General features: G+C 43.9%; 1 long non-coding RNA gene across 1 annotated transcript in view; it reads right to left on the reverse strand.

Moving 5' to 3' along the window:
* LOC102162053 overlaps positions 1–26396 on the reverse strand; it is a 54424-nt gene that overhangs the window by 13156 nt on the left and 14872 nt on the right. The window contains exons 3-5 of the long non-coding RNA XR_301295.3: positions 24243–24385; positions 23969–24026; positions 207–269 (exon numbers count right to left, since the gene is read on the reverse strand). This is a non-coding gene — a long non-coding RNA (uncharacterized LOC102162053). The remainder of the gene's footprint in view (positions 1–206; positions 270–23968; positions 24027–24242; positions 24386–26396) is intronic.

A 26396-nucleotide genomic window follows, 5' to 3' on the forward strand; every position in this document is an offset into this window, starting at 1 on the left:
ACTTTTAAAACATTCCCTTCTTATTCCTGGAACTCTGCTAGTTCAGAGGCTAGAGTAGCGACACATAAATTCTCTACTAGGGAACACAACCGAGTTTCCGGTGAATTGAATGTAAAGACTGTGACCTAGAGTTTTAGGCTTCTCGTTCCACTGGATGTTGTTACGACTTCAGGTAAACCTGCCTCCATCCCTGACCCTGGACTTACCTGGTTCAGAAATGTGCATTCTCTGGTTGATCAATATCTCCTGCAAATGATTGCTGGTGTCTCCTGCAAAATGGAATTGCATTCTCTGAGTTTTTAATCAGCCGGTTACTTTTTATCTTACCCTTTTTACTGCAAATATAATTTTTTTAAAGAAAGGCACTTAAAATTTCAAAACAGTTGAGTGTACCACAAGGGAGGGAATTATTTTAGACCATATGTGCATTTAATTAGTTATAGCATTGTGTTATAGGAATAGACTAACACATTGCTTGTTTTATTCATTGGTATAGATTATTTTTATGATGAACCTATTGGAAGCCATTTTGCCCTAGCAGATGAATGGGGCTACAAGAGAGTCACAGCAAGATGGATATATATATTTTTTTTAAATGGCTGCACTTGCAGCACATGGAAGTTTCCAGGAAGCCAAGGAATCCAAGACATAGCTGCAAACTATGCCACAGCTGCAGCAATGACAGATCCTTTAATCCACTGTGCCAGGCTGCAGATAAAACCCATGCATCTGCAGTGGCCCAAGCCACTGCAGTTGAATTCTTAATGCATTGTGTCACAGCAGGAACTCCAGGATAGATATGTTTAAATACAGAAAGGGATTTGGAAAAAATCTAGTATGTGCAGCACCACTGTTAGTAGGAGAGGGAGAGCCTAGTTGTGGGGAAGAAAAGGGATCTAGAATATACCCTAATGTGTGCACATAGGGGCTTAGAGAGGAGATACTCACAAGGGGACATGAGAAGGAAGTAAAATCAAACCTCAGTTGCCCAAAATACCTAGCCTGCCATTAAGGAACTCTGTAATCTAATAGAAATGATACAGGCACCTGAATTAGCAAAGAAAACCTTTGTTTAAATTCTGCCAGATCAACAAAAGCTCACAGTGCCACCCCTGCCTGCAACTAGACCCTATTTTTTTCATCTGCAAAATGGGGGAATTAAAAGTGGATGAGGACACCTTTTCTGTTGCTTTGTCGAATGAGTTTAATATGATACCTAATTGAGCCCTTTGATCATCTCAAGTAATGGTACATAAGGTGTTTAAAGTTATGTAGACTGTTTCTTTTGAAGAAGTGGAAACAAAACATAATCTCATCCATTCATCTTTAAATTTTCCAACAGCAGAGCTTAAAAAAAAAGTATCCCAGTGCCCAGACTAGGGGCCAAACCTGGACTTTAGTCTTAGCTCTGCCAGTAACTTGTTCTGTGACCTTAATCAAGTCACTTCCATTCAAAGGGACTTTATCTTGTCTAGAGAACTACAGGGTGAGATGTCACTCCTCTGCGGTCCTTCCAGCTCAGGCGTCAGTGATAGGGGACCTTCTGCCACAACTTGTTTCAGCCCTCATAGTGATCTGTCCCTGGTTGTCTTGTCCCAGAGCTTGGAAGATGTGAATAGCTTCTCCTGGCCATGTGTGGCAGAGGAAATAAAAGGCACAAAGTTTGGAAACAGCAATCGTGAGAATTGTTATTTGGAGAAGACTATTCTTTGATGTACTCTCACTCTGTACCCATTGAATCGCAGGGCCTTTTTCTCAGCTTCTCCAACCCAAGCTTTCCCCCAAGTTTGGGGACTCTTGCATGATATTTGGGATAACCTGGTGAGCAGGCTGCATGGGATGGAAGAGGCCCAAGGACACAGTGGTATTTGGCAGCCTTCAAGAAGATCAAGAAAATGTTTAAATAGTGGTCAGAATAGCAAGTACTAACAACTGCTTTTCCATATATGCTAGGAGTGTCAATGTTTTATTGGTAAAATTTAATTCATCAAAATCATTTATCTTAAAAGAACTTAATGTGACATACATATTTTACGTGTTTTGTACATCATCTACATGTTCCATGGGGTGGGTATTTATTCATACTGAGTATTTTCACATTTTTGATGCCAAATTCTTTGAATAAGTCCCATTTGGGTCATCCTAGTCCCTGGAATCTTGTTCTACATTTGCTCTTTCTAGAATCCATGAAGCATCAGTGCCCAGCATACCCCATACCATGGTAACCAATGACTTAAGAGCAGCACAAGGCACAATGTGTTGATCTACATTTTGCAATCAAGGGAATCAAGGCAAAGGTGAGCTAGGTAAATTTTTTTAGCATATGGAAAACAAAAAAAATAGGAGTTCCCATTGTGGCACAGCAGAAACAAATCCAACTAGAAACCATGAGGTTTCAGGTTCGATCACTGCCCTCGCTCAGTGGTTTAAGAATCCAGCATTGCTGTGAGCAGTGGTGTAGGTCACAGACACGACTTGGATCTAGCATTCCTGTGGCTGTGGCTGTGGCCAGAAGCTGTAGCTCTGATTAGACCCCTAGCCTGGAAACCTCCATATGCCTCATATGCCACAGGTGCAGCCCTAAAAAGCAAAAAAAAAAAAAGAAAAGAAAAGAAAAGAAAGAAAAACAAAACAAAACAAAATAAACAAAATTCAGGAGACTCTGATATTCACTTGTCAAATGGAAGGTTGCTAATAAATATTTGTGAGAGAACACAAGAAGACAGGACAGTGTTTAAATTACTATATCACTTTTGCCTCCCAAAAAGCAGCACAAATGTGGAGACCTGAGTGGCATGTGCGAAGCTCAACCAACTCCAAGTACCATTCTGTGAAACTGACATCAGGTGAGCAGTTTCTTTTTTTGTTATTTACTGTTTTGGGAGCAACTGCCAAAGTCTGTAAACTTTCAGCTTTTCCAATTTCTTTCAGCTTCAGAAACTATAGAATACATTGTGACTGATGCTTATATTGATGACCCTGAGATTTCCATTCATTTGCAAATAAAAATGTGTTTTTGCATCATTATTTAATACAAAATATATAACATAAAATATATCCATCATGTATAGGACATATTTTATATATTTTGTATTAAAAAACAATCATATCAATTAACCTATACGGAAATTATATCAAAATGCATGGCATATGCTATATTCTAATGAAATGTATTATTTTATAATAGTTGCTTCTATATGCCAGGACATTTCCTGGTACTTAGTCTCCAAAGATGCTTAAGAAACAAGGTGTAGACCTTGAGACACTTATAGCCATGAGAAGGAGATAGAAATGTTTAAAAAAAATTTTTTGTTGTTAAAATGCAAAGAGAAAGTCTTCGTTTACAAGAAATGCTTTCTAAGGCATTTAGCATCATGTCTGCAACTTAAACAATTCAGAAAAAACACATGTATCCTGTGTATATGTATAAAGATGTATATTTATGTGTATATATGTCATATATATCACATATATACACATACACACATTTAGAGAGAGAATGATAAAGCAAATATGGGGAAATATTAACATTAGGGGAATCTGGGTAAAGGATACATAGCATGCATTCTCCATGAGGCAACATGGTACTCCCAGGAAAGAAAATTGTTCCTGGGGACTGAAAAACTCACTCTTTTTCCATGTAAAGCTAAGAAATTCATGGAGTTCACAAGCATATTTACAGTAGATCTGTGGTATTAAAATTTTGTGGCAGAAGGCAATTAGGAAAAAAAAAAAACGACCTAGAAAGGGCTGGGGGAGAAGGGGAGGCCGATAATGAGAGAAAGGTTGAGAAACACTGATTTAGAGGAAATCTTTATACTCTTTTTGAAATTTTTCTACAAATCCGAAATTGTTTTGGAGCAAAAAGTGTAAACATGGTGACATGCCAGTGCTGGGAGAGTTATGGGAGCTCGAATAAGGCCACCCTAATTCTGCAGGGCAGGTGAGGGTGGCTTTGGGTCAGGTGACATGGGAAGTCCCCACCAGAAAGGTGACATTTGCCCCAAGTCTTAAAGGAGAGTCATGAGTGTGCTGAGGAGATAAGGACAGGGCCTAATCCAAACAAGCCTGAGAGCAAGATTAAATTCTCTATCATTTAGTTGTGCTGTTTAGCATATTTTACCATATTCTAATGAGATACAAATTGATAAGCCAAGTCTTTCCTAAAGGATGACTTGCAATTAAATCGCAATCCTTTGTTAGATGGAAGATTCAGTCTCTACACTTTCCAAAGAAATGAGAGTTTGAGGGGAAACCCATCTTTCCTTCAGGATTCACTATTTTCCCAAACTTTCAGTCTCTGAGGGGATGTTTCTCAATTCATGATTTATGGACTTAGGAAATCCTTGGGGATTTTGGACAGGGAAGGTGCCATCCTGTGAAAGTTGCCTTTAGTCCTGAAGTTGCCTTGGGTCAGGAGGCCCGAGAGAGGCCGAGGGTGGCTTTCACATTCCAGAGCAGCAAACCCTGCCTTGCTGTCAGCTGGAAATCTGACACTGAGCTGTGGAAATGCACAGAGTCAGAGAGCATGCTGTGAAAGGAGGCACAGAAAGGGGCAAACGCTGGAAAAAATTGTATGTTTCTCTCCACGACAGTTGCCTTTTGTTTGGACAAATAATTTGAGGAGAGAACAAAAAAGCAGCTGTTTGCTTAATGCCAAGCCACAAAAACATGGAGCTTTTCTGGCCCCAGCTAGGAGAAAATTCCTGGTCCCAAGCATTCCTGATGATTTGCCCTCTGGTCCTCAGACAGAGGTGACACAGCATGCGCCCATGTCCCCAGGGCCCCTTTCACTGGGCAGAGGCCACTCCACTCAGTCATATCTCAGGAGGACAGGGGACTGGGGAGGTCCGAAAGCTCCATACCAGGCCAGCCATGCCTGTGGGTGGCTGTGATGGGGTAGGGTGACCTAAAAGCTAGTCCTTAATGCATATGGATGCCCTTCCTACTAGTTGCTAGCTTTCTTGGCCAGAACCATCTCAAAAAGTACAAAACCTTGTGTTCAAAAGTTTTGGAATCTGTAACATATACAGACTCATATACACATACACACATGCCCAGAAACACACAAACTGCTTGTGATACATACATTTGGTGCCAACATAAACAGGATCTTGGCCAAAAACTGTGTTGGTTAGCAACTGGCCAATGAAGTGTTTAAAGTTAGAGGCCAACAGAAAAACCCAAACAGTGGTATTTTTTCCTAAACTTGAAGTCACCAGTCAGTATTGCTTTTCCTTTGCAGAATGGTTTTCTAATATCTTCACTCAGGAAAGACCCTGTCTGCAGAGAGGCCCTGGACGGGTTTGCTATTTTGGTGAGTTCATTACCGTAAATCTATCCAAGGCAAGTTCCAATAACAATTACAAGGCCATCAAGGCATGAAACCCAAGGGCCGCTGTGAATTTGTGACCAGTGCCAGTGAGAAGGAGGAGGGAGGTGCTGGGCTTCTAGAACCGCCTGGTCTCCAAAGTTTATGGAAGGACTGAGACCCCAAAGAAGGAAGGAGCAGCTTGCTGGGCCAGCCAACTGACACCTGGAAGGGCAGGCGGAGGAGGAAATGTAGGTTATTCCCTCAAACCCTCAGGGTCCCCCCAGCACCAAATAGAGCGAGCTCACCATCCTAAGGACACATCCACATTCCAGAGATGACTCTCTTCCACCTTCAGGTGTCAAATGCCTTCTGTACCCCCTACAAAGTCTGTTCCCAGGAAAGGATAGATGTCGACCATTTACCACTTAGACTTATATTTAAGTCATTGAACCCAAGTCAGAGATGTGTTGCACTTCAAGTCTATGGCCCAATAAGTCCTGATCTCTGCTAAAAGAACCAGAGTCCTTGGCCTGCAATTAGGAAAGGATTTGGTAGGGATGAGGAATGGCAAGCTTTCTCAAAAGTCATGCTCACTGCCTGCATGTTCTTCCCTCTCAGCCTTCGGATCTCAGCCTAATTCCTCATTCCTAAGTAGGTCATATTCTGAGGAGATAGTCTCTTGGTATCACATACTTCTCCTTAACTCTAACTGAACTCAAGACTCATTTCTACACTAGATCACCCTTCTTGAGTACCTAGCCCAGTGCCTGACAAGTAGCATGTTTCAACAGATGTTTGTTGAATGGATAAATCAAGGAATGATTAAAGTTTGGATAGATGGATGGGTGGATGGGGAGATGGGTGGATGAATGGATAGATGGATGATGGGTACATGGATGAATGATGATTGATGGATGATGGAATTCCAATACAGCTCCATCTGGGCCCTGTCCATCTTCCTATGATCCTGCCTCCCTGAGAACTCTGTTGCTTTAGTGCAAACTTAAAGAAGCCCAGTCAATAGGTGATGGTGTCACTGGACGCTCATGATGAATTACTGCAGTAGCCACTGAGAAAGGCCAAGAGAGCAACCAAAGAGAAGGGCTGGGAAGATAAAAGGCAGAGAGGGAGAAATAGAGAGGTTGAGAGGTGTGCAGAAAAACCAACCATGGGCCGCTGGAGGAGAAAGGGAGAAGCTTTGAGGACCTGAAGGGAAAACAGAGGGAAGAGAGGCAATGGAGACCAGCCGTGGGGCGGGGGAGGCAGCTCGGGGTGGGGGGAACCACGGAAAAAGAATTTGTCTTATCAGGAAAACAAAAACAACAGGGGCTTCTCTAATAGGACTGTAGGGAGGTGAAAGTGGGGGGCCTGTAAGAGAGGAGAGGGGGAAGCTTAACCAGAAAAATTTAAGTAGCAGAGAAAGAGAGAAACAGGACGGGAGAAAAATGCTGGCCCTGAAAGCTACAGAAGGGGTGCCCGGCCTGAGAGAGCCAAAGCCACAGCTGCCCTGCCAAGGGAGGAAAGCTTACAGGAGACCCGCCCAAGCAGGATCTTGAAGGCTCAGACTTTTTCCACCTTATGAGCTGTAAATTGATCTATTCAGTTAGAGAAACCTGGTTTTTATTGAGTAATTTCCTCTGAACAACCTCCAGTTTTGAGAATGTCCCCAAAGTTCCCTGCCTCCCCCCTCCTCTGCCGGGTCCCTGCGTCAGTGCCCGTAAATCATAGGAGGCAGGCCCCCCGCCACCACTGGGCAGGTCCCCTGGCTAATCCTGATATGGCACTGGGTCCTGCTTGGTGCAGAGACCAGGGATCTGTTTGTGCTGCCAGCCAGGTCCCAGCATGCACCTCGCTGAGCTCACATCCAGGCAGCAGCTTGGGAGCCCCCAGCCACAGAAGGGATTGCAAACTGGTCCCCAGCCATGTCCTCCGCCTGGCCTCGATATTAAGGAAATTTCTCCATTTTTCTTCTTAGCCCTCAAAACGGGGCCTCTTGCAGATGCAAACAAGGGGCTCTTTATGGGAAGCACGGCCAGTCACTGGCTTTTACATTGCATCTTTTATGCCAGTATCCCTCAAAGCACTTTCACAGACAAGTGTCATTGTCTCCCCCTTACAGATGGCGCAGAGAGGAAAGCACAGAAAGTTAAGGGGTTCAATGAAGGTCACTCAAAAAGTCAGAGCAGAGGTGGGAACAGGACCCAGAGCTCCCTGCTCCCAGGACCATCACCTGCCACTCCCAGGCCTCGCTGGGAACAGCCAGCCTCTGTGAGCGCCCTTCCCACACCCCTGGCAGCAACCTGCCACCCCCCTCATCTCTGCTAGTGAAGCTCAGAACTGAAACCCCATCTTCCTAACCAGGACTCCACAGAGCTTTGGATGGAAGGGGCCCTCTTGCAAAATCAATACAAGGCCAAGGGTCTGGCCAAGACCCAACAGGGTGGGAGGGGGGCCTGAAAGCCCCCTCAGGAGGTGAGAGGCCGGCGTCAGGCTCAAAAAGCAATTGCATTACCTGTGTGGCTGAGGCTTTCCTGCCTGCTCAATCCGAAAGTTAGCAAAGTAGTAATCAATGAAAAGGAAATATAATTGAGAAGATTAAAAGCTGAGGGAGGGTATGGACTGGGGAGGGAAGTGATTGCTAAAGAGGTCCATTTGTATAATTCAAAGGTCGATGCCTCTCATTAAACTCACATCTCCAGACACTCAGGGGATGAAAGAGAATCTCTCCAAGCTGACTGGCTGACACCTAAGAGTTTCCTCTGGCCACTTTCAAGGGTAGCATGAGGCCAGAGGGACAGAAGAAGCTGTTGGGAAGGGAATTTAGGGGAATCCATAAGCAAAAGAACATTTGGAGAATTGAAACACGAAACCAGTCCTCTGACCCTTTTAAAAATGATAGCCAAATTCCTGTTAGACTCTGAGGGCTTGTTTACATGATCTGAATGGAAGCTGAATTGGTGCCCGAGAAAGTTCTAGACTGGCACAGCCCTTGCCTTCTCTGTTTATATTCACACCCCTCCTCCCCCCCACCCCCCCACAAACAAACAGAGTTTATCCTTACATGGAACACATGCATTTCTACAGCTTCGGATCAGTAATAGGCTCTGGTTGACACCACATATTTATCTGCAGAACTAGCAACTGTATTCACCTCTGAGACAAGTGATAAGCTTGTCTTCCACATTTCTCCCTAGGAAAGAAGGTGTATAGGGGTGTGTGTGTGTATGTGTGTGTGTGTGTGTGTGTTTGTGTGTGTGTGTGTGTGTGTGTGTGTGTGTATAGGTCTAAATTGTGATTTGGTGGCTGTGGGGTCTAGGAAGCCAGGTCACCCCTCCTCCCATGACACGAGCACCAGAGCAGACAATTCTAGGGTCTGCCTTCCTGCTTTTGCTCTTTCCTGTTAAGTTGCTAACAAGAGGATGCATTTAGGTTTCCCTTGTCCCTTCATTCATCCTCCATCCTTGTTGCCAATACTAGGAACCCCTAAAAGTGTGTCTTGGAGACCACAGGATACAGACAGGGCTGTGAGATTTAGCAAATGTACGATTTTCTTTTTTTTTTCTTTTTCAGGGCCACACCCGCAGCATATGGAAGTTCCTGGGCTAGGGGTCAAATTAGAGCGACAGCTGCCAGCCTACGCCACAGCCACAGCAATGCAGGATCTAAGCAGCATCTTTGAACTACACCACAGCTCCTGGCAACACTGGATCCTTAACCCACTGAGAAAGGCCAGGGATCGAACCTGCATCCTCATGGATACTAGTTGGGTTCATTACAGCTGAGCAATAGTGGGAACTCCGCAAATGTACGATTACTGCTTAATACATTACCAGCTTAGCATCTGAAAACAACAAAATTTTCTTCTCACATGTTGCAGGGGCCCACAGTCCCTGGATGTGTTCTCTGCTCTAGGTCTCCCACAGCTAAAATCAGGATCAGGCAGCCTGCCATCTCCCCTGAGGTCCTGCTTCAAGCTCCTTCAGGGTGTTGTCAGAATCCAGATCATTGAGGTATAGGGCCGAGGTTCCTGTTTTCCTAATGGCTATTAACTGGAGGCTGTTCTTAGTTCCTAGAGGCCAACTGCTGTGTCCTGCACAAGGCCTTTTCTGCAACACAAGAGTATTCTCCTTCAACACTCCTTCTCTCCTGCTTTGAATCATGGACTTCTGTCTCTGGCCTCTAGATCTAGATATAAAGCATTTGAATGGTTAGGTCTATACCATACAGATAATCTCCTTTTTGACTAGCTCAAACTTGGCTGATTAGTAACCTTAATTACATTTGCAAAACTCCCTTTTGCCTCGTAATCTAAGACAATCACAGAAGTGATGTCTCATGTAGTCACTGGTGTTACCCACACTCCAGGGGAGGAGGTTATTCAAAGGTGAGAGTCATTGGTGGTATCTAAGAATTCTACCTAACACCACAAACAAAAATCCAGGATGCCCAGTTAAATTTGAATTTCAGATAAACAACAGATAATTTTTTAGTTCAATTATGTCCCATACAATATTTGGGATACTTAGATTTAAATATTATTCATTATTTATCTGAAATTCAAATTTAACCGGGCATCTAGGATTTTATCTGGCAATGCTCGAGGCAGAACCTCAGGGCCTTGGCTCCACGTCTAAGTCAATTGGTTTGGATTGGCCTCCAGTAGAAGAAGGCATTTCCTTTGTGAAACAGGCAGTAGTAGAACTTTCTTCAGTTGGGGGCCCTTTGGTGATAAGAGAAGGCCTCTGTGGCCTTATTTCTACAGCATCACTTTTTCTGCTTCCCTCCCCCAGCTCCCTCAGCCCAGGGCTGTCAACACCCTGCAAACACACGGAGAGCAACGGCTGTTCCCAGGCCATGTGCAGAAGTGGCCCTGAAGGTCAGCCACAGAGTCTCCCTTGCCTAGAATCACACAGCCTAGTGGGAGGGGTAGGGAATTGGGAGGGGAGCTTGGGGTAGGGGTGAGGGAGGCAAAAGCAACCCCAGGCTCTCTCCCTTCTGCCCTGAATGGAAGATCCCTGCCCTCGAAGAAGCTCTCACCCTCGAGGTGGGCCATAGAGACTCTCTGGGCTGTGGAAAGCTCTTCTCACCAGCAGAGTTTTCCTTGTGAGAGCTGCTTGGCTCTTCTCACGGCTACTCCAAATCCCTGCCAGCAACACTTCAAACTCTGGCCGGCCCAGTGTTACATTTTAACAGGCCAGGCCCTATTAGCCTGATCCTAGGATGGGTTATTCTTTCCAGTTTTCACTAACAAAAATCCCCTTTTATTTGGACACTCAAGTGGCCTCTAGGAATGAAGCTTTCATGAGTTGCCAAAAATGTTCGGATGCGGCAACATTTGTGTGTGTGGCCAATTACATCGGTACCTCTGGGGCTGATCCCACAGGCCTTTCTCAGGCAAAACGTCTATGAACTTCCAGCAGACCCTCCAGTGGCCCTTCTTCCAGAGCTCTATCTGCACGAGGAGGCCCTGGGCGGCTGCCTGGGCAGCTGGAGATGAGTTTATGCACGGAATTCTTACTCTCATGAAATCAATCTGAGTGGGGAGAGTGATTTATATGGGCACTAGTCAGTGCGTTATTAGAATTAATATCATTATTTCGCTGCTTCCCTTTCTAGGTTTTTCCTCTCATAAATCAACTGAGTTCGATAAGATTGGGCTGAGTTTCGGCTGCACACAGACTGGAGTGTTCTGCGTGGTGGGAGCAGAGGACTGTTTGTCGAGTTCAGACAATGCCTCCATTGTGTTCTGATTTATTGAAAGCTCGGGTTTTGCGAATATTACATGTACTCACTGATGTTCTGCAAAGCAGGGATTAGTGAGAATTTTTTTGACCCGAAAGATATCTCCCTACAGTGTTGGTTCTTAGAGTCCATGGTTTGTTGGATGTTGCCTTTTCCACGGCAAAGTAATGGCCACTGAAAGAGTGGGTAGGTAGTTTTATAATCATTCTCTCTTTCCATCCTCCTATTTGGCCAACAAACACAAACTTGCTTCATGTCTGCTCTGAGTTTCCTGACTGCCTGCAGAAGAGGATCTATTTGAGTCTTCTCCTTCATCCTCATACTTATTAATACAATCTATTGTCAGTAGTATCCCATTGCCAAGCTAGTGCAGGCTGGAAACACCAATCAGAAGCCCATGAATGCAAGTATCTAGGGTATATTCCCTAGGGTTTAGATGCTCTCTTTAATTAACCTTTTCATGTGCCTCATGTAAACATTCCTTCCACTACCTGCTTTTCTGAAATCTCTTGCAGAAGAAGTCACTAGGGAAGCCGAAGATATTTTTCTTATGAAAAGGACAGCACAGAAATGCTTAGAGATTAGTCTGCAACAGGAAGTCAGAAAGAGCTGACTTAGCTTCAAGTTCAATCACACTCACTTCGCCCTCCCTCTTTTTTACCCACCACATCTTTACTCTTGCATCTTTGCCCATCTGCCCATCAGCCTTCTTAGAGCTCCATGCAATGGCTTTTGATATCTGTACTTTTTGCCTGGGGATTTCTATTCCTTTTTGTCTTTCCTCTGAAAATGAAATAGGAGAATAAACTTAGGAGAACAGAGTGTAGTCCCATTGGCATGTGCAGCTGCTCCTAAGAGGCATTTGGATATTAACCCCCCTGGGGGTGGCCAGAAGCCTGGTGGTGCATTGTTCTATTAATTTTAGCAGAAACTGATATCTCAATAAGTATTAAAGAAGTGGGGCTTCCAAACCCAGAGTATGACATGTAACAGTCACTCACTCAAGTGCTGTGGAATCAACTTCTGTTTTAAGGGGAAAAAATTTTTTTTCTTTGCTTTTCAAGGCTGCACCCATGGCATATGAAAGTTCCCAGGCTAGGGGTTGAATTGGAGCTACAGCTGCTGGCCTACACCACAGCCACAGCAACACGGGATCCAAGCCATGTCTGCGACCTACACTACAGCTCACAGCAATGCCAGATCCCCGACCCACTGAGCAAGCCCAGGGATTGAATCCGAATCCTCATGGATACTAGTTGGATTCATTTCTGCTAAGCCACAATGGGAACTCCTGTTTTACGAGAAATTATTAAAAAACAAAACAAACCTTCCACAAAGGAAAGCTTTCCCCAATAAGGGTTTATCATTATATCCTTAGCAACAATCCTGTGTCAGAGCTATAAAATGAGCCACCCTACCCCAGTGCTTGAAGCTGGGACTTTGCAGAGCAACCTCAGTTTCCCTGGAAACATAACATGTGCACACGTGAGCACAGCACCTCGTCCACGATTGCTCCCAACCCCAGTTCACACACTGTCTCTGGATAACGAATGCAAGTCCATTTCTTCCAAGGGGGGCAATTAGAAAGGAAAATGAATCAAGAAATTGCTTCTGGAAACCGCAGGAGATCTTTAAAACATTGGTCCTGCAATGCACACCACTCAGATGCCAATCAAAGGTGGCCGAAACTGGATGAGTGCTGTTACATGTAAGGAATTCTTACTTCCTGGCAAATGCCATGATCTGAGGTGCCATGTTCCATTTTATCTATGACATTAATGCAATATTCTGGGGAGCTGGTACATTATTAGCCCTATCCTACATATGCCAAAATTGAGGCTAGGAAAAATTAGGGGGCTGGCCCCAACACTCAAGGAGAGGGACCAAAGCTGGCTCTCTTGCTGTTCTCCTTTTGAGAAACACTGTTCAGAATGAACATATTTTTTTCCTAAAAATCAACTCTTAGTCGCATATCCTTCCAACAAGGCTTTGAAGTCCTTGATAACGGAGATAATGACAACAGGATTAGTTATTTTAATCCACTGCATTTAAACCACTGTATTTTATGCTTAAATGATTTTGGATTTTGTTTTAGGGCCGGACCCATGGCATATGGAATTTCCCAGGCTAGGAGTCGAATTGGAGCTGAGTTGCTGGCCTATGCCACAAGCTGGTCTGTGACCTACTCCACAGGTCATGGCAACACCAGATCCTTAACTCACTGAGCAAGGCCAGAGATCAAACCTGCATCCTTATGGATACTAGTCGAGTTCCTAACCTGCTGAACCACACTTGAACTCCCAAAATGCTAATTTAACCTTCAAAATGACCCTATAAATTAGAAGAATAATATTAGCCTTGCTTTTTAATTAGGAAAGAAAAGGCTCAGAGATGTTGATTAACTAGTCCAAAGTCACACAGCTAAAAGATAGCCATGCTCTCATTTGAACTGGGCTCTGTGTGCTTCCAGTAACTGCTGGATTGCACTGAAGAGAATGCTTGGTTAGAAAGCCTAGGCTGATTGTGTTTCTTTCCCTTTAAATCTCAGACCTTCTTTCTACTCATTTCTCATAGGAGGCAATTCCATAGGACATAGAACATAGAACATGTCCTAGTGGGCAACCGACTAAGACCAACCTAGGGCTGACCACTTGGAGCACAATGCATAGAGTAAAAAGGAGGGAAAATGTAAGCTTCTCTGTCTCTGAGTCTGTCTGTCTCTCACTCTTCCTAATAGTTACATCTGAGACTCAACCTTGTCCTACTTCTGGCTTCTTACTGAAAACATAGATCAGTGCCACTGAGAGAGATTCACTCACTTACTTCCATGAGTCTCTAGCAGAGCACGGAAGTGTATAAACATGCCTCCACTGCTGGAAATGTTTATGGATCACTCTGGATAAGGATTCCTTATTTTTGAGATAGTGTGGTTGCTCAGTGAAATCACAAAAGCTCTGTTCAGCTCCCACCTCTGAAACACACTAGCTGTGTAGCTTCAGGCCAGTTACTTAACATCACCGAAGGTCCTTCCTCACCTATAAAATGGGGATAATGCCATTCTACTTTCAGCTGCTTTGAGGATTAAAACACACCTGTTCAGGCAAGGAGCAGGTCCTCAGCAAATATTGCTTTTCCTTTTGGAATATATGGAATATAAAGTAGATTTATGTCAAAATGCTGGGTTATATAAAATTTAACCATCAACTCCCAGACTGCATCTTAGAGTGGAGCGCTCAGAGGCTAAGCCTTAAATGTGACTTAATTTACCCTTGCACTGAGCACTCCAGCCCACCTGTGTGGACCATCCTGTGTGCCTTTCCCTTGACAGATAGGAGGTTCTCAAGGGCTGGTGAGTCCAAACATAATGGGTGGTCCCAGATTTCCAGGTTGGTGTTTCATCTCTTTGCCCCATGCATCACTTTTCTGCTCTGTTGGAGTGACCCAAATTTATTTCTGGCCTTTTCTACCCCTCTGTCCTCCAGTGAGGACTCTCCGTTGCCCTCACACCCTCACTTCTTTCTGATTTTCTCTTTTCCCCTTTTGCCTCCTTCCCTCCAGTTTGCTCAGCCTTTAGCACCAGTGAGATTTGACTGGTATCATTGCTAACTGCCTAGCAGGAAACATACAGCACAGTCAAATCCAAAGGATTCTAGAAAGGCTTAATGAAAGGACTATTTGCAAAGTGTGCACAGAGGGCACCACACGAGGGAGGGTGCAGCACCCTGGGTCTAAAGACAAGGGAGCTGTTACCACCTCAAGGCCCAAAGGGGTAAGAGGAAGGAACCTGGAACTTCTAGAATCCGAAAGGAGAGCATGAGAGAGAGAGAGAGAGACAGAGGGAGAGAGGAGAGAGAGCGCCTTTGGAGAGGAATAAGAACCTCAGTAGAAAGAATCAAGGGGATAAATTCCTCAAAGCTTCTCTCCTCCCTCCTTCCCATATCCTACAAGGGCTTCCCATTGGACAAACCCAATGAAAAGCCAAAAAGCAATGCTTCCAGGGCCTAGAGCAGTGTGAATAAGGATAGAGGGTCTGGAGGGACACAGACACCAAAGACAGTAAGCCTCATTCTGGCTCAGGAACCCAGTGCTCACAGCATCCCAGAGAGCTGGCAGTCCTGGGTGTGTGGGGTGTGAGAGTAATCAGGGTGTGGTTGCCATGTGAGGCAGACTTACAGGCTAAATTGTGTTTTCCATGCTCATGCCATTTCCCTTCCTTTCTTTAATTTACTGTGGCCTGCTCTACATTTTATGGAGCTATTTTAAGCATACACAGGAGATCTTCTTGCCATACACAGGGAACAATCAATGTTCTCACTTAATAATTCATTCTTTCATTAAATGCCCCAAGTAATTAAATAAAACATGAATAAATTCCACACTGATATTTGCTAAAGTTTTGTTTCTAGAGAATTTTACCTGTTGGCGGATATGCTGGCACCATTATTTACTATGATGAACAATGAAACAGGAAAACCTCAGAGTATATGGGTCACAGAGAACCAACTTCATTCTCATGGTTATCAAATGCTTACTAAGCACTAGATATTGGCAGAGATGTCACCTCCAATACTGAAACAGTCCTATGAAGTTGTAAAGAAACAGAGTTCCAAAGAAGCTCAGTGTCAAGCTCATGGTCACATCAGGTAGATTTCAACACCAGCTTTGTCTGGCATCAAAGGCTGGCTCTTTCTACTGTTTCCCCCTACTCTATCTTTCTAACACTTCTGTGGGGAAGTAGGTGATGCAGAAAAAATATTCAGTAAGTCAGCATTGTCCATATTTCAATACACATGTGCATGGGGGTGGGTGGGTGTGTGGAAAGTGGGGGGCAAGTGTGGATTTCAGAGGAGCTTGGGAGACCATGTCTGGGGAACGTTCTAAAAGAATGGGAGTGAAGAAGGAGAGAAAACTGTCAGAAAATAGAATCTGAGGCTCTAACCTCACTCCCCTCAGCATCGTTTCTCAAAAGAAGTTCAGGTAAAAGTTTTTCATGGGCCCAAATGTTTCTCTCCAAAGAAGCCCACCCTGACTGAAGGCAGCTGTGTCCTAGACCTGCTGTACATCTGCATGAGGCACGACTGCTTCTGGAAGGGCTTTCAGATCAGTATTGGGGTCACACTCTTCTAACAATATGTTTCCTTCATGACCACTCTGTGAGCACATTCTGATTGTTTCGTATCATCATATGCTTCTTTGGGAGTTCCTGCTGTGGTGCAATGGAACTGGCAGTGTCTCTGGATTACCAGAACGCAGGTTCAATTCTTGGCCTAGCACAACGGGTCAAAAAGGATGTGGCATTGCCACAGCTGCACCACAGGTTGCAAATGTGGCTTATATTGCCTGGGAACTCCATATGCCAAGGGGTGGCCAAAAAAAAATAAATAAATAAAATACACTTCTTTGCTCTCACATGAGTTTTGTAGAAGGTGTGGATTGATGCTAAAACCCTGGAAAGCCCTCTAATATCAGGCTAGTCTCACTGCTTAGGGAGGAAACACCTCTCCACAGACATCCTTACCCCTCCCCATCCCATCCTAAAGAGCTCCTCTTCCTCCATGTCCCCTGTTGGTCCCTTTGAGGTCTCCATAAGCCTTGAGTCCTGCCCCTCCCTGGTACGGACAGCGAATCAGTCACCAAGCCTTGTTTGATCTGTGTCCTGAATCTCATCCCCCTTCTTCTTCACAATGACCACCATAGTTTGAAGCTCTTATCCGTTCTCCTGTGATAGCCAATGAGCACCCCGTATCAGTTTTTTCTGAATGACTGAACAAATGAGCCATTTGAGAGAGACTGTCCTTATGACCTCTCCACTCCCTATCTGTGTTCTACTGAGCCACGAGAGTTGACCTTGTCATCCTTTGATCTGGTCTTTTCACTCCCTTATTTAAGGTACCTCTTAATGGCTGCCAACTAAGAGAATATTCCAGATACTTTAACCCTGCCCCTCTTTTCCAGTGCCCCCTCCAGCCTACCTGCACGCTTTATTCATTCATTTCCCCCTACTCTGCTCAGAGTGTCATATCTCCCCCAGTGTTTATGGCTGTACTTCTTACAGCACCTCCTGCATGAACATGAGTCCATGCTCTTACCACTGCGCTAGCTAGAGGAGTTCATTGGCCCAGTTTGGCTTGGTTAGCTATGGCGAGGGGAACAAAGCTATTTCTTATATACATGGCCACGGGGGAGTACTCATTTGTAGAGCATGGCCATGGAAGGACGAACCATTATTAACAGGCAGCCACCCCAAGTGATCTGTAATATTTCCTATGTTGCTGTAGGAACAGAGAGAGTACAGGCTTGATGTCCATGAACTTGTGTGGCAGATAGGATCCAGGCATCTCAGAGACCTGGCTGCCAGTGGGAGAGGCTGAAGCAGGGGACTTACTGTATTGGTTAGCTAGCATGCTTTTCTTGGCATTCACAATCTACAGAGACATAATTCTTTGCTAGTTCTTTTTACTTCCTGATAACCTTAAATTACCTTGTATACCCTAAAGAAAGGAATAGAAGATGAAAGAGGGAAATGGGGGTGGAGGGACAATATCAGAAAGAGGTGAGTCACAGAAACCAATGCACTTCTCCTAAAACTGTTCTTCTCTTCTCCTTTCCTCATTGGACCCATTCATTAAAATGAAGATGGGATGAGCGTAGACTAGAATATTCTGAATGTCTTTTACCTGCAGAGTCTTGGGTTTTTGTTTGTTTGTTTGTTTGTCTTTTGTCATTTCAGGGCCACACCCACAGCATATGGAGGTTCCAGGCTAGGGGTCGGATTGGAACTGTTGCTGCTGGCCTACACCACAGCCACAGCAACTCAGGATCTGAGTCGCATCAGCGACCTACACCACAGCTCACGGCAATGCCGGATCCTTAACCCACTGAGTGAGGCTAGGGTTCAAACCTGCATCCTCATGGTTGCTAGCTGGGTTCCTTAACCACTGAGCCATGATGAGAACTCCTGCAGAGTCTTTTCTTCAGCAGATTTTAGCGGCATTGTATGAATCTACCTGATAGACATGGACTGGATGGTCCACTGCATGGCTCCTCCACAGTGGCCTGGAAGCTTCAGGGCTGGAGCACAACTTGGAAAGCCCCAGAAAAGACCAATATCAGATAGGTATGCCCACCAGAGAGGACTGAATCTCCGCCTGATTAGGGCAAGGTCTGGCAAGGGAGAGCACAGGAGGTCCCAGGACAAGTCCTGGTGGAGTTTTCTGTATTCACCTTTCATCAAAGAACTCTAACAGAGCTATTTTCTTTTACCTTTGTGGGTCCCTTACTCGAGAGGAGAAAACGGCTATATCCTTTGTGGCCTGCATGTGTTGTGTCTAGTTCCCGTGGTTTGTTTTCCCGCTTTGAAAGCGAAACCGTGCATGGCTTGGAGATGGAAAGCAGACCACGGTTTGTCAGCGCAGCCATTCGTCATGTCCCCCAGAGGGGGCTGTGAACTCCTGCAGACTTGAGCTCTGCCAGCACACGGACCACCCACCTTGCGGAGCTCGGAAGGCCACCAGGCAGCGTGGGCACGAGACTCCACTACCCAGCTGGCCTGAGGCCTCAGCCAGCTCACACCCACCCCTGGGGGACACAGGCCTGAAATATGGCCATGTGATGGACCTTGGGCCAGGTGGTCCAGGTCCCTTGCTGGATGAATCTGCAGTGGGTCCTGCGTAAACTTGTAAGAGTGAACAGAGCTTCTCAGATCCACTTCAGAGCAGAATCAGGGAGGAAATCACTTTACTGTGCCATGAAAAGTCATTTGGCTATGTTTAAGTTGAACTCTTGTTTTTTTTTTACTGTTCTGCAGAAAACTAGCTGTAAAATGCTCCCACGATGTACAGCAAAGAGTAAATGTCTGCACCTGTCTGGGCAGGGGGACTGGAGGAGGCACACAGAGGCAGTGCTGTGAGAAGTTTCTAATGCAGCTGCCCCAGGCAGGCCGGCAGTTTTCAGCCACTCCATCAGATGCTCCTGGGAGCTTATAAAAGATGCCCTGGTCTGCAGCAGCCCACCCAGACCTTTGGGGCTGGCAGTCTGGAATCCACCTCTACAACAAGCTTCCCTGGTAAAGCTTCTGCAAACTCATTTGGGAACCAGAGCATGGGGCCATGTTGATGATAGGACTCCATGTATGGGGAATGTTTCTCCATGTGAACCCAGAAGGGTGCTAGTCTCCGGGAGTCAGAGGCAGCCAGGGCTGGTCCCAAAGCTGATCAGCAGGGCCAAAGAAGAGGATCCTGTGTGCTTTGCCAAGTTGCGTCAAGGCTGGAGACAATGAGCATCGTGCTCAAGCCTTCTGAATCCATGCAAGCTTGCTATAAATATGCCACCTCGACATGGAACAACAGCATATGACAGAGCAGGAACTGACTGTAACTGGGCTCAGGGAGGAGCAAGTTGAGCCTGGAGCCTGTATTTAAGACCTTGTTCACACTTATGTTTTTGTTCATTTTACAGGAAGTGATGACTGTCTTACATTGTAATTTTAATAAAGATAAAGCTGTAATATAAAAACATGGAAGGATGTGCTTCATCACTTTCTCTCATTTAAACCTATAGGATATCCTATCTTGTTTGTCGTGGGCATGTGCATCAAAGGCCCGGTACCATGACTCAGGGTAGACTCCTGGTCCTTGGCATCAATCATCAGCAAGGATGGGACCTCCCTCACAACTGCAAGGACACCAGGTCCACAGTTTATCCAACCCTGGAACTGATCTGACTTTTCAGGGTTTCCCAGAATGTGCTGAAGTCGCTTCAAGCCTCCAGTCTCCCTCCCACTGATCCCTGCCCAATAACACCCTCAGACCAGGCCCGTGTGCTGGGCATTGGCTGGGTTACCAGTTGTCCCAGACCATTTGGTGCTTTGTCAGCCCGCACACTGGACGGCGACTCCTGAGTCAGGTTTCCTGACTTCCTGACTTCAGCACATGTGGCCAAAGGGACCAAGTGGTCATGCTCTCCACAACATCTGGTACACGCTATCTCTTGGGCTTTGTCTTGCAAATTTTCTAAGGAAAAAAAAAAATCCTAATTGTCTCATTTCTTCCCCATTTGGGTACCAGGATGAGTTTTGGTGGGAGGAAGGTATGTGGGGGGGTGAGGGGGAAGGCTCTTAGTCTTTCTTGTGCATAATCTATCTTTGAAATCCAGTGATGAAAGTGCCTGTGGGAGGGAGGAGGGGATCTGGCAGGAGAACACATTCCAAGACCTACTGGCCCGAGCAGTCATGTTCTCCGCAAATGATTTATATTCACACAATCAGTGTTCATGAGGTGGGGGATGACCATCCCTGGCTACGGCCAAGTCTCCTTGGAAAAACAAAGAAAAGGAAGAGCTAATGGCACAGTTGGTGTGAGGAGAGAAAGAGGGATTAGACAGAAAGTATGAGATGAGAAAAAAAGAAAAAGAAACAGATGGAAGGAAGAGCCAGGAGATGAGTCTCTCCTGTACAAGAATGATTATTTCTGTTGCCCTGATTGTCCTCTTTTCCTTTTGAAAGGAAAGGTGTTTTCCCTCATTGTATTAATACCATAGAAATTCTTCCCTGCACCAGGCATTTTTGGAAACTGTTGATTGAGGAGTCTCTCTTCTTTTGTTAGACAACTCTTAGCCAATATTTGAAACTCATTTGGAATTGGTAAAGACTCGGGGAGTAATTGGAATAATTCATCAGAACTTTTTTGTTTAACTTATCTTCACTGGTGAGTGAAGTTGTTTGCTCTGGGAACAGAAAGGTAGGTCAAAGCGAGGCCATCACTGGTTTCCTTCTCCTTTCCTTTTCTTCCCCCACCTTTCCGCTAAAAGACTAATTTTTTAAAAGGATAAAGACTACCAAATTCATTCATATTTTTGATCATCATGGAGGCTTGGACTCATGCATTCTCATTGGGTCACGTGTTTTTCACTTGGCGAGGACTGAAAAAAGTCTTCAAAATGGTTACAGGCAACATCTTTGGCTGTCAGCTGATAACCTAGCATCAACACCAGCTCCTGCTACATTCTCCACTGCATTACAGGGGAAAAGCCTAAAAATACGTTTCTCAAAAGTCTTCCCCTGTATGATTGTGGGTTAGACCCAGCCTCTGAAAGGCCCTCACAAAATTTGGAAGCCAGAGTTCTCCAGCGAGATTTCCAGGCAGACATGTGGTCAGTCAGCAGATGTGGGGGTTTCCAGGCAAGCAGCAGAGAATCACCTTCTCTGGAGCTGTAGGCCAGTGGTATCAGCTTCCTGGAGACTTGAAATTCATGGTGACTTCTGGGCAAGCTTTTGAGAATTACTCATTCCAGTGCTGCAGGCAGTTGAGCTCAGAAATGGCAGTTTCCCTGACCTTAGCTCCCCAGCCCTTCCAACAGTTTGGTAAGCCTCTAATTCTTTGAATTGAAGCCATTACTGTTTATAATACTTAGGATGGCTTCTATTTCCCTGAACAAGCTCTGAAAAATTCAGTAAGCCATTGGAACTGGATGAAATCACTTTGGGAGGGAGTGGAAACAGAGAAGGGACAAGGAAGCAGATAAGCTACCACCTTCCTTCCCCTGTGTCTCCCTGTCTGACAGGCTGCCCTCGGTGGGGTCATTCCTGGGACCCAAGACCACCTCTGATTCCTTAGGGTTAAACAAAAATGGTGCCCAGGCCCCAAAGATCTCTATCCCTGACTTAAACAGCCTTTACTCTAAGTATCCTGCTTTACAGATTTCAAACGTTAATAGCACAACTTCTAGGACATATTGATTCAGGTTTAAAAGGAACCACCTGTGTCCAACATTCGCTCAATGGAATATTCTGTAAGAGCAGAGTAACTCAAGTAGAAAAACAATGTTTCGGTCTCTTTAGTCTACCACTAATCTCAGCAAAATCAACTGTTTGCTTCTGAAAACAGTTCCTCTGAACCAGAAAACATGGTAAGATGGCTAAAGGGAGGGGCTGAGCACTGCCAGCATATATAGACACTCAAAAAATTCACTGAATGAGTTTTTGAAATTACAGAGAGAATTCCAGGAGGTGTGTTTATCAGGACAAAACAGTATCTCTTGGTTGCAGAAAGAGCACTGAAATTTTCAATTATTCCATGGAGGAGCTAACAAAGTCAGAAGGTCCTTTTAAAACCTGAAGCTAAAGAGGTTCCGTCTCCCAAGAATGAATATCTGGACCTCTAAGAAAGAAAGGAATGTGAAGCTCTGTCTTTCTAGAACCACCCCGACCCTGCCCTAAGAAGTATTTAACAACACAGAAAGGATTTAACTGGCACGCCAGTCAGAGTACCCAAATAAATGGTTCCGTTTTCCAACAAAGGGAGTTACTGAAAATCTTGGAATATCTCAAAAAATCAATGTCAACAACAATACAGGCAATATTTTGGAAGGATCTCTGAGTACTGTTTCAACCTTTGTTCCTTCCTGTGGTGAAAAGAGAGTAGAATTTAGAAGTTTGAACCCCTGGACTAGCCACTTTTTAACTGAGTAGTAGCCTTGGGAAAAATCCCTTTTCTTTGACTTGAGTTTCTTCAGCTAGAAAACAATGATAATGGCATGTACCCATGTATGCTCCTTACCGCCCATGATTATATGAGGATAAAATGATGAGTGTGAAATGTCTTAGAAAATAGGAATAGTCTCTGCATATAATCCATTACTAAAATCTTGTATTCCTGATTATAGTAACCCTATCTAATTTGCTCAGATTTTAAGTTATCACATTTTTAATGACAAAAAAAAACCACCCTCAATAACCAATTCCTATGGAATGGAAGTCAATATTGATTTTATTCCACTGACTTAACAAACAGTAAATCTGCAACCACACAGCACTGCCATCACACACACATACTTACAAGTAGGAAAGTCCATAGCAAAGTTGTTATGGCAACAGTTTATAAAAAGCTATGAGTATGAGATTGGAGTGGACCATGTCCTCACTAATAAATGTCAGCTTGATTTGAATTACTTACTCAAGTACAGCTTATACAAAGCCAAAAAGGAAAACCAAAGCTTTCTCAATAAAATGGAATCCCAAAGCATAAATAAAAGATGCCACCTGAGAAGAATGATTTATTATCTCTCACTCAAGAAAAGGGTGCACAGGCCATTCTGTGTGACCACATCTCTTAAGTTGTTTGCTACTGGTTTATAAAAAGCTCAGGCATGTGTGTACATAAGCACACACACACACACACACACTCAGGACACATACACAGATACATACACCCACATACACATACACCACACATACATAAATTCAACTGAAAGAAACACTAGAAGTCACAGGTTACTTGAAATGAAACTAGGTACATCTTTGCCCTAAAAAAAGCAAATTACCCCCCCTTCAGGTCAGAAACATTGATGAACATTTACAGGAGCCAAAGAGAGCCTGGTATTCAGGAAACCTGAGGCATTAAAGTGAGGCCATCGTGAAAGAAAAGAGACTAAATGTCTAAAATTTTAAAACCCATCATTTCTAGCATGAAGATATGAATGAATTTATTCTGCTTCAAACCAGTTTGGACCATATGTAATTCACTTCCTTATAATCTATTTGATAGAAATGCTGAAAATAATCATTTTATAGCATAAACCCCTTCACTCTCCAATTCTTCAAGCCACCAGAGATATGACACACTGTGAAGAATATTTACATTTTTTCTAGAAAGACAACAAATACTTTTCCTAAGAGCAGCCATCTTGAAATGAACTGAACTGTCATAATGAATTCTTTTTTCTCAGTCATATGGACTAAATGTCCCCCTTTTCCAACATAATTTAGACAGCTTTATAAACTCAACATCATATTTTTGAGGATTTTTAAGGTTCATATAGTTATGTATCATTTATGACCAGCACAACCAGCTGTATCATACATGACCAGCTCATCAAGTGATCATCACTATGTTATAATTAAGATAAATGTAATACCTGGGATAAAATTTTGGATTGGTGGAGAAGAATCCACTTGAGGTCACAGTGAACATCTCTGTTTTGTGTTAAAAAAAAAAAAAGCTAATCAATAAGAAGCAAATATTTTTAGTTGCATTATATAAACATTTCACCATTTAAAATCTGGGTTCCCCCCATGAAGACCCACCTCAGCAGTTCTACCACACCACACAGATTCCCATTTTCTTAAGGAGCTGCATGAATTACAATGTGCTTGACTATAAGAAGTATAAACAAGTAGGAAAAGCATTACCTCATATATCATGAAGCCTGGGTGCATCATGGCCCAGACTCTGATGTTCTGAAATTCTTTCAGTTTGGCCTTCCCTTTTGTACTTTTTGGCATTTTCTTCAATCTGGCTTCCTTCATAATTGTAAATTGGCTCTGAACAGCACCTAGGGGTAGATTTTTCCTTATTCATGTTCAGTGAGCAAGAGACAAAAACCCCCTCCCAAGTATGGAATAAAAATCCTTCCCTTGAGTCTTATTTGGCCAACTTAAAGTTCCATGGCAGTCCCCTGGATCAAGAGTTGCCAGGGGACCATCAAGCATGAACTGCCCTAATCACTAGTTCCAAAGGTAATGACCAACAAAGGAGGTAATGACTGGCTTGGACCAATCAAGACTCGTCCCTTAAACCAGAGATTGAATGAACCTCTCTTGAGTTATTGGGCTGCACTGAGTGCAGAGATTGAACACCAGGAAGAAAATCAAGGTTTTGTTGGGAAAGAAGAAAGAGAGAATAGATGCTAGTAATCAATTGACAATGTCCATCTTAGAGCTCAAGGGGCTTACCAGAGTGGTGAGAAGAATTTCACCTCTGATGGTGTGTCTGGAATTTATGTGGAACAGTAGTTCACTGTCAATAAGAAGGGGGTTTTTCTAATGGCAAATCCATATGCTTCCACCTTGCCTCAGGAAAATAGATTCTAGGTTCCTTAAGAGAGAGGACTGCAAAGAAGTTTAAATAGACTGAGGAAACTTTATCAGAGCCTGTTATAAGAGTTATAAAATCAGTGGTAACAAAGACATCCCCCAGTCAGCAAAAACAGAAATAGCAGCTACTGATTTAGGATAGCAAGCAACAGAATGGAGAAATGCACCAAGATAGCATAAAAGCCCAAATGCCTTCAAGAAGACAAAAGTCACCTACCAAGGAAAAGGAGACTTGGGTGGTTTTGGGATTTCTATTTGTATGTCTATTAGATAAGGGCTTGAAGCTGAAAAGGTGAAGGCAATTCCAGAGCTCTTGGCTAACTGCTAAGAAGACTTGCTTAGCACGGCTTTCACGCCTGGGCTAGAAAATAACATTTCTCATAGAAGAGGATCTTCCAAGAATGGCCCAAATGTGAGCAGAATGGATTTCCTGACTTGCTGCATCACCATAGGAAAGTCACAGAGAAGAAAACCAAACAGATGCTTCAATGTTGCTATTTTATGCTAGAGAAAAAGAGGTTGGGAACAATTAAGGAGCTTTAAGAAAATCAAAGAAAACTATGGCAAACCAAAATTTTAAAACTGGATTGTAAGTGTACACCAACATAAACACACCCCACACATGAACTATTGCCTGAAATTTCTACATCATTCAGAATGAAGAAACTACTTGGCTAAGTCATCTTGGATTAGGTAGAAATGATAGAACATCCCAGAAGACTAGCTGCCCATAACATACCCCAACAAGGAAATCCACTATATGATAATTGGCTATGAAATGTAGAATTAAGGGTTTAATCATTCTGATAGTCTAAAATGTTTAAAAAAATGATCAGGGGGAATTCCCATTGTGGCTCAGCAAAAATAAATCTGACTAGTGTCCACGAAGTTGCAGGCTAGATCCCTGCCCCTGCTCAGTGGGTTGAGAATCTGAAGTTGCTGTGATCTGTGGTGTAGGTCCCAAATGCTGCTCAGATCTGGCATTGCTATATCTGTAGTGTAGGCCAGTGGCTACAGCTCTGATTTGATCCCTAGCCTGGGAACCTCCATATACCATGGGTGCAGCCCTAAAAAGACAAAAAGAAAAAAATGATCAGGTACGAAAGCAAAGTCCATTACTTTGATTGAAAGAATCAACTATGTAGATGGGATGACAGCTGCTTAACAGCTGTGAGTTTTGATTGGGTCTGTCAGTTGACCACAAGTTTAATATGTGATCATTATTGTAATATAACTTCTAAAAAAAAAAAGATATCATGCTCTTGGATTGGAAGAGTCAATATTATCAAAACAACTATACCACCCAAGGCAGTCTACAGATTCAATACAATCCCTATCAAATTACCAAGGACATTTTTCACAGAACTCAAACAAAATATTTTAAAGATTGTTGGAAAGCACAAAAGACCCAGAATAGCCAAAGACATCCTGAAAAAGAAAAATGGAGCTGGATGAATCGGGCTCCCAGAC

This window comes from Sus scrofa, chromosome 1 (assembly GCF_000003025.6).
Source record: "Sus scrofa isolate TJ Tabasco breed Duroc chromosome 1, Sscrofa11.1, whole genome shotgun sequence".
NCBI classification, from domain to species: domain Eukaryota; kingdom Metazoa; phylum Chordata; class Mammalia; order Artiodactyla; family Suidae; genus Sus; species Sus scrofa.